Genomic DNA, 12,923 nt, shown 5'->3' on the forward strand with positions numbered 1-12,923 from the left:
AAAGTGTGTCAAACAGGTATATACCAATTGCATCATATTTAGGGGAGAGAGCGCAAGCACTTTAGCACTGGTTAGCAGTGAAATAGCGTGCATAGTTCTAAAGCCAAAAAAAAAACGAATTCAGCAACAATAGCACCAAAAGGTAAAAAGTCTGGGAAGTGACCACTCAAATGATTTTCGGGCCAACAATGGAAAGGTAATGTAGCTCAAACAATAACAACTAGTCACCATCACGAGACAATCAAACCCTGAGGGAAATGATCTCAACTGCTACATGTATAAATAGTTTCACCACAGTCAAGGATTTCCCTTTTTGGTTTCGCAGTATTTCTCTAGAAGACATTAAACATTATGTCAGCTGGTAAACAATAGAACAGCTGTAGTAAGCCCAAACAATATGCTGAGGAAAGAAGCACATGTATAAGTGTACGACAAATGAAAAAGGCTGAAAAGGTGTGTGTGTATGTGTGTGTAAGAGAGAGAAAGAGCAAGAGCACTTAAGAGAGGGAAAGAAATAGAGAGGAAATAAAAAGGCATTAAAAAGGTTCCTTTTTAAGAGATGTTGAATTCTTACATAAAACTTTTTTCTTTCGTGATTACAAACAATGGGGCATATTTATAAGTATATATCAATCAAACAGGGATGACAGGGGGAGAAAAGGCAATATAGGGCAGCCCCCCACTCAACAGCTATGAAACAAAAAGCCCTAATCAGCCTGCATGGTTAAAGTCACAAAGCCCTGTAACTACTGGGGCCATATCTTTTATTGGCTCACCTAGGTAAAATTAATCAATGTTGTGTTACAGGTCAGACCATACCTTAAAACGTAAAAAACGGTGTACAGCTACACCCACAAAGAAAATATGTGAGAAAGCAAGGAAAGTACCTCACGGACGTAACACCCGAGGGGGTTCCCGGTTTGGTGATTACCGGTATACCCACTTCTCATCATCGGTTACTTTCCTTGCTGAGAGGATGAAGTATGTGCAAAAAAGATGTGCACAGGAGAGAATCGATAGAGACAGATAAGGAGTGTACACATCCACAACCTTGTAGGAAAGAAAAAGGTGTTTAGAAAGAAATACCAAGTGCCTACACCCAACAACCAACAAATATAAAACAAGTGAGGTTTGGCTGGCTGGGTCGATTTTATTCTGGTGCTGCCAAACTTCACTATTAAAAAATGGATAGGTTAATACCATTGATTCATTGTAACTGGACCAGGGAAGGCATGGCTTGGCAGTTCGGGCTGGACTGTTCCCATGAGGCAGAGGGTCAGACTGATTTGCATATAGCCATGTTTGAACTGGGGTGGCAGAGTGGGCTAAAGAACGGTGATGGATCAAATCCAGATCTTTGGACTGGGTGTGAGTGTTTGATTGGTTCCGATGCTCCGTCCATCATCACCCCCTTTTGTACCGCTTTTGGCCGCCATAAGTGTGGCAGGGTATGCTCAGACGTAGGTCCCTTGCTCACTTTGCCACTGGATTCAAGCAAGCTGGGCTGAAGACGGCTGGAATGCCAGAAACCGGTCCTCGGAAGCTTGTTTCCGGTCCAGGGAAGGCATGGCTTGGCAGTTCGGGCTGGACTGTTCCCATGAGGCACAGGGTCAGACTGATTTGCATATAGCCATATCTGAACTGGGGTGGCAGAGTGGGCTAAAGAACGGTGATGGATCAAACCCAGATCTTTGGACTGGGTGTGAGTGTTTGATTGGTTCTGATGCTCTGTCCATCATCACCCCCTTTTGTACCGCCTTGTAAATAAGTCACCCTTTCATGCTATACTTAGCGTGAAAGGGGTAGGCAATGGACCAAAAAGACCCAAAAAAAACTTGGTCTTAACATGGCACAATGAGATAGAATGCTTTACTTCTCGTTTTTGCTGTTTCTATATAGGCTGCACACAGAAAAACAGCAATACACCATGCAACACTGTTTATGTGCAGGAAGGGACACCTTCCTGCACATAAACATTATTCCCACTATGCAGACCCCCTTACACTATGGTGCAAGGTTGCCTGCGTTTGCGCTAGGCAGCTGTAATTAGCACTAGCGCAGGGGAAAATGCAGGGCTGCATTGTATTGTTGTAAATACGGTGCAGCCTTGCATTACAAAAGTTGTGGAGGGTTAAGCCAAGAAGGCCAATGCATGCTCCGTCACTTTTCTTGTTAATATGCCCCAGTGTTTCTTCCGTTTTGAAACCCTAGAAAAATGTTCGACAATGTAAGTCACCAATTTTCCAAACTCAAACATAAGGCACTACTAATTAGCAATGGGGAACAACTGTAACAAGCATCATTAGTTAATGAGTCTGGCTTACTTTAGGTGAATATCTTCTTTGTTTTAATCGTCATATGTTGCTGTTTGGTATGTTTAAATGTACAAACAGACAAATAGGACCATAATACAGAGTGGCTGATTGGATATCAGTACTATCTTCCAATACGATGCTTGCTAGGATTTACATACTGAAAACTTGTGGTTTCAGAGTACGTAAGTTGCACTTGGGGAAAGAGTGCATGGGCAAATACACATAAACTGATTTTAGGTAAAAACAGGATTTTGCACCCAAAACAGACTTTCCCCCTTAATGGACCTTCTTTATGTGTTGGTGTTAACATACCTGGCTAACTGCAATAACATGTACACCGGTCTCGCAAAGCAGTTATTTGAATGAACGATCACTAGTTCAAAACAGTTTAGGAAGACTAGTCCAAGTCCTGGGAAGTTCAGAGCATATAACCTATGCTCTCCTTTGTTGTGCTTTCCTTAAAATGAACTATGAACAGTGCTTAATTTCAGCCGTAATTTCCAGTGCTCAGCACCGGCACTTAATCATCAACACTGGTGCTTGAGTACCAGTTAAGTGATTTGCCCAGAATCACAGGATGTTGAGCTGATGCCAAGACTCGAACCTGGTTCCCCAGCTTCAAAGTCAGCAGGTCTGGCCATTACACCACACCCTCTCCCCACGTGTTGGGTTTCATGGTTAGTAATTTGTTCTGTGTTAGGCAGCACTAACAGGAGAAATGGGCTGGTGGAAGCGCTCCAGGCAAGCGATTTTCCACACTTTATTTGTGTGTTGTACATTGCAGCACACATGAAAAATTGGAAATATAAGGAGAAATCAAACCATTTTCACCTGCCTCGAGTAGGTGTGAGGTTTTTGTGCAAGACCCTGTCTATGAATGTTTGCAATAAGAATTTGCTTTGCAACCTATGGGTGGTTGCATTCGAATACCCATGTGCCATCCATGGAATGCCCCCTTGATGCAAGGTAGCATAAAGTAGAATCCAGCATAATGTTCATTACTTTCTGATACTGTCCAATGGAAATCCTGGTTTGTATTGGATAGTAAATCTCACCCCAACCACCTGCGCTGGGTTTGCAGCACAAAAGTGATGCCAACCTGATACAAAGCTTTGGTAAATCTTGGTCTGGGTGTGCTTTTCCTATAGATGATGAATAAAAGAGTTAAAATGACAATCAATGTAATTTTAGCACTGTGATTGGTCAGGGTAACTTTTATGTGCTTCCTGTTTCTTGGTTTGGCAAAGAGCAGAAGCAGAGACATAGGACCGGCGCAGTAAAGTAGGTGTTGCTTTTTAGGTCTCGCCTACGCAACGCGCATGCGTTGCATAGGAAAGAGACCTAATGCCATTGATTGCCTTTTTCAGGCTAGAACGTGCACGCGTTCCATTGCCTTAAATGGCAGCGCGTGCACATTTGGCGATTTACTTGCAGGAGCGAGTGCGGCTCCCACAAGGTAAACCCCATACATGGACTTCCGGCCGCGCGCCAGTGACACCCCTTTGAGTGGTGCCCTCAGTGTTGCTTTAACTTTAGCGGCCGCGGAGCCGTGCTTTTCTTTTTTGTGTTTTTTCTTTAAGTCCTGTGGAAAAGCTGTATGCGAAAGCCCAATGTGTTCACCTTTTGGATCTGCAGCTCGCTGCTCACCTGTTGATCGCCGGACAACCTAGCTGGAAAGTTAGTTCGGGGCAGGAGCACGGTGTCCCTGTAGCGGCCATTCTCAGCCGGCTGCTCACCCGCCAAGCTCCGCGTACTTGGCCTCCCAATGTATAGCACCCGCGGTTGCCTCCAACTAAGCAGAGCACACAACAACGTTCTCCCCAAGTAAGGCAGTGCAGGGCATGGAAGCCTGACTGCAGCACTTCTGCCCGAACTACGGTATGCAGCACGAAAACTACTGGTCGTACGCTGGGACAATCTTCTCTTGCTGATAACACGGACTCTGCAAATTTTTGACAGTTGCTTTGCCCTTTGCCCTCAGTGTTTGTAGCCGAGGCTGTCAGGCTTTGGAGCCCCTGTGAGGCGAGGCTCGCACACTTAGGGTGAAGGAAGGGCACATGGGCAGACACCGTGAGACCGAAGATCACTGATGCCGGCGAGGCAGGCATTCAGGAGGCGCTGCTCAAGTTCTCACATGATTCAGAAGTATTTGGCGCTCGTGATATGAGGTGTACATATTTCGTGAGAGCATCAGAAGAGGCGGACCCCAGAAGTGTCCGGAGGCTGTGAGTGTTGTCACATAGGTGTACAGAAGGAGAACCTCAGGGCATCATGGACAGTAAGAGGAAAGCAGTCCATGAAAATTAGGTGTGTGTGAGGGCAGAAACGGGTGTCTTCTTGAGAGGGTCGCATTTTTTATGCCGTCACTGTATGGATGTAAGCACTAAGGTGCGTGCATAGGCGGGGCTCTTTTTGCCTTTCATTGTAAAGCAAGGAATGATCTTGATTATATTTGGTAAAAGTTCCTTGGGCGCTCTTAGTGTCGGTTAACGATTGAATGACGCTCTGAGCTCAGCCCTACGCAAACAAAGGGTTGGTTATATACTCATATGTTGATAAACATAAATACGTTGCCGCCATCTAATGGGGTGCTATTGCAGGTTTGTTTTTGATAGGTTGAAACCTCATAACCAATGTTTTTACATCGAATCCCTTCAACTTTAATTTATCTTTAAAGACTTCCCCCGTTGCTTTTGACACGTATTTGACTAGGTTACCTGACGGCGAGACTACAAGTGAAAGCTCATAACTTAGAGTGCGTCTACTGGCACCTCGTAACCATATAAAGCCATTAACCATTTAAAGTATGAATTTATGTCTCCAGATGCAGAAACTATTTAACGTTTCAAAATGACGATATTCATTCTAGTGACTGTTCCATACACGAGGTTAGTTGTCAGCCTTCAGTGTCAGAAACCCGCTCAGCAGACTGCTTCGCTGTTCTCCGGACTCAAAAGAGCAGAGAACACCACACCACCGATTTAATTAAGACAAAAGATACGCAACGCCAACAAAGATATACACCCAGCCCAAACGGCAGAAAACCCCAGAAACCAAATGGTCTAAATAAGCTTGATGAACCATGCATAACAAAGAAACAGAAAGTGAACTATACAAGTTATTAAATAGATATGCAAAACTATTTTCCCACTCTGCAACACTGCATGCATACCGGTTGTCACACAGAACAATGTTTGGAGTAAGTCACTAAAACTAAAGCACTTCAACCAGAATCTACACATAGGACATTCTACATACAACACTTGTTTAATTATGCTCTTCAAAAAGGGCACCTAGTGACATAAGGAAAAGAGAGCAATTTACATCATGGTCAGGGGTAAGAGCTATACAAATTATTCAATGAAATACAATACTTTCTGCAGAGAAGTGACTGTAGGATGGCATACAAATAATGTTCATTACAGCTGACACAGATAAGGTAGACTATGACTATATTCTTCAGACAGTGGTAAGAGTTTGACATATAATGTGTAACATATTTTATATACCACTTCTGCATTTTTAGGTCGAACCTGGGCAGCACTTTTGCTGCTCTGCGAGGCATGCTGTATTGAGGTAGGGACTTGAAGCTCTGCCCACTTTCCGGCCATATTTTTCATTGGCTTGTGTCATTGTCCACTGAAAACTGTGGCTGTTCATTGGTCAAAAGGCTTAGTAGTCCCTCCTTAGTACCGCCTTGTCTCACTTTGGAACCTCCTAAGGCAAAACACCTGTTACATGTGTTGTTACTCTGTAGGCTTTATTTACAGCCTCCGAGCACTATTTTCTCAAATTGCTTTGTCCTGCCTGCTATCGATCGCAGGCAGTACACGCTCTCTCCTAATGCTTCTTTTAAAAAATTGTAGAACGCATTTGCACTGCACTAGGTCTTGCATGTGCGACAGTTGAAACTCAATCTCCCGTAAATGCGAGACCTATTGTATTGCAAATGCTGTTTTTTTTTAGAGTCTTCTCCCCGCCACACCTCCACACACCCACACCCGCCTACCACCCGCGAGTAATGCTGGCCACCACTGTCCAAATGATCAGAAAAATTCAATTACTGAAATTAGTATGGTGGATCATGAATGCGTCTCCCACCGACCTATGTGGTGAAAAAGTGATGTCAACCTTACAGTTGTTTGAAATTTGTTTCTCAGTATAATCACACCTTAAGGGGTTGCAGCAGAAAATGTAAAAAGTCACATTTTATACTGAAATGGAAAGGAAAAATTCAAAGTCACAGACTTTGAAAAATCTGTGTTTTTGGGCCAAGGCGAGACCGAGATCCTGCTCTCCATCTTCATCAACAGTCTAACCAACAGGAAAGAAAAAAGTGGGTGAGAAACACATAAAGATGTTACAGAGATCACTGGTCAAGCGATTGTTAACTTTACAGAAGCACACTAATCAGAGAAGAGTTCAGAGGCCATAGGGAAATATTTAGTTTTAGTGCTTCGATATAAACCATAAGGGATGAGTGAAAAGAAACTGCACCCCTTAAATAGTTCAATAATTCTTAATTTATTCAGTTAGATTACCATATTAACAGAAGATTTACATAAGTCCATTTTGTTAAATCACTGACCAGGATCTGGGCCTTTGTGACACCTGGAGGGAATGGCACCCTGGGACTTTGGCTTACACTCACCACTCCGCTGCTCTTTAATCATTATCTCTTATTGACCTAATCCTTCTTCTGACACGTATCATCCTGCATCTCCGGCAACCATATATACGCTGAGGTATCTAGGACCATGCCTTCATGACCCTCTGTTTTCGAAAACAGCCTGTGGGGCCCTGCTCCATGTGAAGACTTTGGGCCATATGTATCATACTTCCGTTTTGCGATTTCCAAATAGCGAATTTTAAGGAACAGCTATTTGGAATTCGCAAAACAGTATGTATGTACAAAATCGCTATATAATAGCGATTCCTTACCATTCCTAATTTGCGATTAGCTAATTGCTAATCGCAATTTACCCATTCATTTCTATGGGCCAGGAGGCCCATAGGAATGAAGGGGCAATTTGCGATTAGCAATTTGCTAATCGCAAATTAGGAATTTTTCCAAGGGTGCAGGGGAGTCTCAAGAACACCCTGCTGCACCCCTGAAAAAGACATTTGGGGGCATATGGCGCACATACATGCCCTAAGGGCATGTATGGGCGTCATATGGCACCTTTTGTTTTTTGGAAAAAAGCTTTTTGAAAAGAATTCACAAATTACCACCAACTAGAAGTTGGTGGTAATTTGCGAATCCTTAATGGCATTTTTTGAATATTTTTTGTTTGATACATTGCATTTAAGGAATCGCAAAATTTGCGATTCCTTATTTTGCATCAAACATGTTTGATACATACCATTTGTCTAATTAGCATTCGCAAAGACCGAAATTCGCAGAATTTCGGCCTTTGCGAATGCTAATTAGCTTGATACATATGGCCCTTTTTGCTTGGTTTCTGCAACAGGAGGAATTTTGAGACTTCCTTGCTCAAGAGGTGGGGTGTTACTTGGCCCTGAGTCAGGGCACTGTGGACTCTCAGTCTCCAGGAACTTTGCGACTGGCCAGTAAGGCAGTTTTGAGAGGGGCAGCAAGGTTGCACCTGAGGGGGCAGAAAAAGAATCCAGTATTCTTGGTTTGGAATGCATGGGCTGTGCCAATATGGATGGGGTGGATTTACACCAACTAGCTCTGAAGCAGAAGTCGCACAAGCAACTGGATGGCCTCAATACGTAGGGTCTATGACTGAGGGGAAAAGTCAGGCAAGCTCTTGTATTGGTTACAGATGTGGTAGCAGACACAGCTGAGAATATAGCGGCTGTGTTTGCAGCATATTATAGAAACCATGGGAGAGGCCTCAGAGGGATGCATCCCGCCCTTTAGTGTTTGATATCCCGATGCCCCTGTTGTCTGTGGGAGACATGGTGGATTTGGACCATCCCACTGATGCAGAGGAGATAGCTCTGGCCCTCTCGGAAAATATCTCAGGGAAAACTCTGGGTGCAGATGGGTGTGTCATGGAGTACTAAAAACACTTTCAGAACCTCCTGATGGGATGAATGACGTTACACCGCATACTTTTACAACGCATACCTTTACAACACATTTTTTACAACACAACATCATTACAACGCATTCCATTACAACGCGTTTTTAAAAACTACCTTTACAACGCATTCTATTACATTGCATAGTACCTTTACAACGCATACCATTACAACACATACCATTACATTGCAGGGTAAAAATTACTATTCTAACTCCAGGGGGGTGCAACAGTAGGGTAAGAGTTGGATAGCATAGGGGTAAAAATTACTATTCTAACTCCAGGGGGTGCAACAGTAGGGTAACTGTTGGATAGTGTAAGAGTACTATGCGTTGTAATGTTATGCGTTGTAATGTTATGCGTGATAATGACATGCGTTGTAGTGGTATGCGTTGTAGTGTCATGCGTTGTAATGGTTGCGTTGTAATGGCATGCGATGTAATGGTTGTTGGGTTGTAAAAGTTTCCTTGTAATGGTAGTGCGTTGTAAAAGTTGCGTTGTAAAGGTTGTTTCCCTCCTGATGCCTCATCTTCTTGACCTATATCGGGAAGCAGTTCCCAGGGCACAATTTCCTTCCGAGCTTGACCTGGCAACCATTGGGGTCCTATCTAAACACGGCCAACCTGTAGATTGGTGCGCGTTGTATCATCCGATTTTGCTTATTGACTCTGAGGTGGAAATGTTCGCAAAAATGTTGGTGAACTGGCAGCTCGTGGTTCTCCTGCAGCTAGTCCACCCTGAACAGTGTAGGAGTACTAGGCACTGCCTTTGCAGGGTTCACCTGTTTCTCTACTGGGGGAACAAGAGCTCTTCTTTTGGATTTTGAGAAGGCTTTTGATTTAGTTAATTGGGCTTTTGAACTGTTGATCAGGATGGAACTGGGGTCTTGATTCTGGGCTTTTGTGCAGGTGCTCTATTCTAATCCCAAGGTCCAGGTAGGGATCAAAGGCACCTTATCTGCCCCCATCGCGATTGGCCTGGGCACCCACCATGGATGCCCGCTGTTACTTTTGTTTGCCCTGGTAATCTAGATATGTGGTTTCGGTATGATGCTCAGGTTTGGGGATATGGAGAGGCATCTAGGCTCATCGTTAATTGGCCTAAATTTGTCTTGGTACCCCTGAAGTCACCACCAATTGATGCAGAATGGTCGGCACAGCTTACAGTGCACAGACTGAGTTTTTGATACCTGGTAATGTAGGTAGCCCTAGAGCCACATCTAACTTTGAGCCTCAATATCCGTCCCTTGTTGTCCCGCTTAGCGATAGACCTCGCCCGATGTTGCCCCTCCTCATCTTGGGCCGCACCGCTCTGTTTAAGATGATTGCCCTCCCCCACTTATTCTACACATTACACAACTCTCCATTACTCTTTCTGCAGTTTTGGTGGCACCAGCTGCAGGCCATGATTCCGGCCTTTTTGTGGGTTACCAATCCTCACACATAGCATATGGTAAATGCACTCAATCCACATAGGATGGGGGGCTGGGGATGTTGGACATGCAACATTAATATTGAGCAGTGCAGCTTCGGGTGGACAATGAGTAGCTGAGTTGGCGGGGACTCTGCAGTTTGGCTGGAAGTGGCTGGGATGGGTCTGGACAGAATAGAAGGGCTGCTGTAGGGCACTCCTATTCCATCTCATCTCCTGAGCCCAAAAGGGTGGTTCTTGGGACCTGGCATTTGGCATTACGGTGGACTGGTTAGGAATGACAGATTACACTTGCGACACCACCCCTATGTGTAGGTGGGTGGTTGCATCAGGCCTCCTCTTTAGAGGGTTCTCCAGGGTAGGAGACGTCAGGCAGGGAGAAAACCTCAAGTCCTATCAGGCACTGCAGTAAGTTTGGCCTATTTTTAGATACCTGCTGTTAGACCTGGCCCCATTGGCGTGGGTCTCCCTTCCATTTGTTTTGCTTTTGCCTCCTGTGTTTTTGCTAAATATTTTGCTGGTCTAGATGCTTTATGCACTGTGCCACTGCTATTCCGTTCCACAGTGCAAGTGCTTCCTATGTTAAATTGATGTAATGAATTAGTGACTCCATGATTGGCTTGTATGGTTTACTTGTCAGACCCTAGTACAGTGCACTGTGTGTGCCAAGGGCTTGTAAATCAAATGCTGCCGGTGGGCTTGCAGCACTGATTGTGCCACCCACCGGAGCAGCTTGTAACCTATGGCTCAGGCCTGCCATTGATGAGGCTGTGTGCAGCCTGGGGCTGCCATGTTGACTTGACAAGTGCACCCACTTGCCAGTCCCTAAACCTTCCCTTTTCTATATATTAGGCACCCCTAAGGTAGATGCAAGGGCAGGGGGCATTGTGTGTAAAAGGTAGGGCATGCCCTGATGTGTGTGGCATGTCCTGATAGTGAATTACAGCCAATTTCATTTTTCACTATTACAAGGCTACCTATTCCCGTAGGCCAGAAGGGGCAGTTTGATTATAACATCTTATAATCCTAACTGACTCAGGGAACTAGGTAGAAATTCGAGTTTAGTATGCCTGAACTCAGAATGATAAAATACATCTTTTAGTGAAGTTTGTTTTAACATTCTGTGTTTGAAAATACCACTTTTAGAAAGTAGGTATTTTCTTGCCTAACCATCCAAACTTGCCTCTGCTACTTTGTGTATTCCTTGTCTGGTTTGTGAGTGACAGGTGCTGGGGTGGCTCACGGAGACAGGGAGAGTCAGCACAAGGCTGAATAGACCTATCTGCATGTAGAGTGGTGGGAGGAGTAGCACCTGGGCCTGAATAGGGCTGTGCCTGCCTTCCACAATGCTGGCTCCACCTCCTGTGGTGTGTCTAATGACCCTGGCCCACACTGTCAAAGGAAAGAAGGAGTCCTGTAAACAAAGTGCTCCAGGACTGCACAGAACTGGTTTGGACTAGGGACAGACACTCTCTGCCTTCAGAGACAAAGGATTTTGGTGTATAAAAGGGGGGACCCAGACCCCAGAACCTTAGATCACTTTTAGAAATCAAGACGACTATTTGCTGAGGAGAAGAACCAGAGAAGCTGAAGGAGGAGACTACCCCTGTGCTGTGTGTTTGGGGGTTGGCCTGCAGTGGTTGCTTCATTGCCAAAGAAAGGAGAAGAGGACTGAGTGTGCTTTTCATCATCTTGTAGAAGATCTCCAAGGGGTTGAACTGTGCTTGCCTCCTGCTTGAAGTCTCAGGGATACAAGACTTCACCCCTAGCTCCACCCTGAGTCCCCTTGCTGGAAATTGAAGTGCCTGCTGTTGTGTTGGGGCTTCTGAGAGACTGCGTGTTGCTGGGAGCTGGAAGCGCGACTCAACGACAAGAAGCGTGTCACCGCTGCAGCAGTTGCCGTCGCATCACCAAAGAAGCGTGCCGCCGCTGTCGCCATCGCATCGCCGAAGCGCGTCACCTCACCGGAGAAACGTGCCGCCACCATAGAGTTCGCCATCGCATCACCGGAGAAGCGTGTCGCAGGGCCTGTCGCGGCCCAGAAGATCATCGAGTCGTCGCACCGCCGTCGGGCATGCACGCACCGCATCAACGTTGACGCATTGTAACCAAGATGCCATTTTGTCGCATCGCACCGGAGAAAAGTATGGCATCGAGGCACCATCCTGTCGCATCGTACTGGAGAGCAGTAAGAAACTGACGCATCACCTCCCCACACAGAAAGGAAGCGAGCATCAACTCCTCTATGCAGCAGTAAGGAACCGACGCATCCACTCCCCTGAGTGTAAGGAACCAACACATCACCTTCCATGCGACCCTTTTGTTTGCTTTGCGTTACGCATCCAAGGTACTTTGAGAGTAAAGTGTTGCATTTACAATCTTAAGAGAACTGAGCTATCGCCTACCATTTTAAAGTCTATATTTGAGTACACTATTGCAGATTTTTGTTGTTTGGTCTTGTGATAAGTCTATAAAACCTTTGTGGTGTCCATCTGTAATGTTCTCACTGTATTACTGTATGTGTTCACAAATACTTTACAAACTGCCTCTGAGAAGCTCGTGCCAAACTACCAAGGTGGTGAGCAGGCGTAATTTTGGAAGTGTAGCCTCTTACCCTGACTAGAAGGAAGTGTCTCTATTTAGTTAAAGGTACCTACCTCTGCCAACTAGAAGCCCCCAAATCTAACACCTGCTCTGGAGCAACACCGTGGTTCCCTGGAGAATATTTCTGAATGTAGCCCTCTAGAGTCTCAGACCATGTGTGAACAATTGCAGAGAAGGAGATTTCACATATTTACAATTCCCTTATAGCTCACTCTCCAGACTTGTTTGTGCCCCTCAAGGCACAATATGAAAAGTTAGTGGGGCCTCAAATTGGAAGGATGCTCGCATGGCACCTAGAGTGCAGGTTGTGTCCTCATGGCTCCGGCTTATCCTGCTCAATTACCTATGTTTGACCTAAAAAAACTCTAGTGAGGCTTTGGCTCACTGGCATGGTGAAGTCGCCGGCGTATTGGTGCTGGCCGGAGACACCTGCTCACTTCTATCATATGGTGTGGGAAATATCCAGTGATTGCTAGATACTGGGGTAGGATCATTGAAGTCCTGTCTTGTGTACTGGGCAGGT

Source organism: Lissotriton helveticus, chromosome 3_2, assembly GCF_964261635.1.
Source record: "Lissotriton helveticus chromosome 3_2, aLisHel1.1, whole genome shotgun sequence".
In the NCBI taxonomy this organism is placed as follows: domain Eukaryota; kingdom Metazoa; phylum Chordata; class Amphibia; order Caudata; family Salamandridae; genus Lissotriton; species Lissotriton helveticus.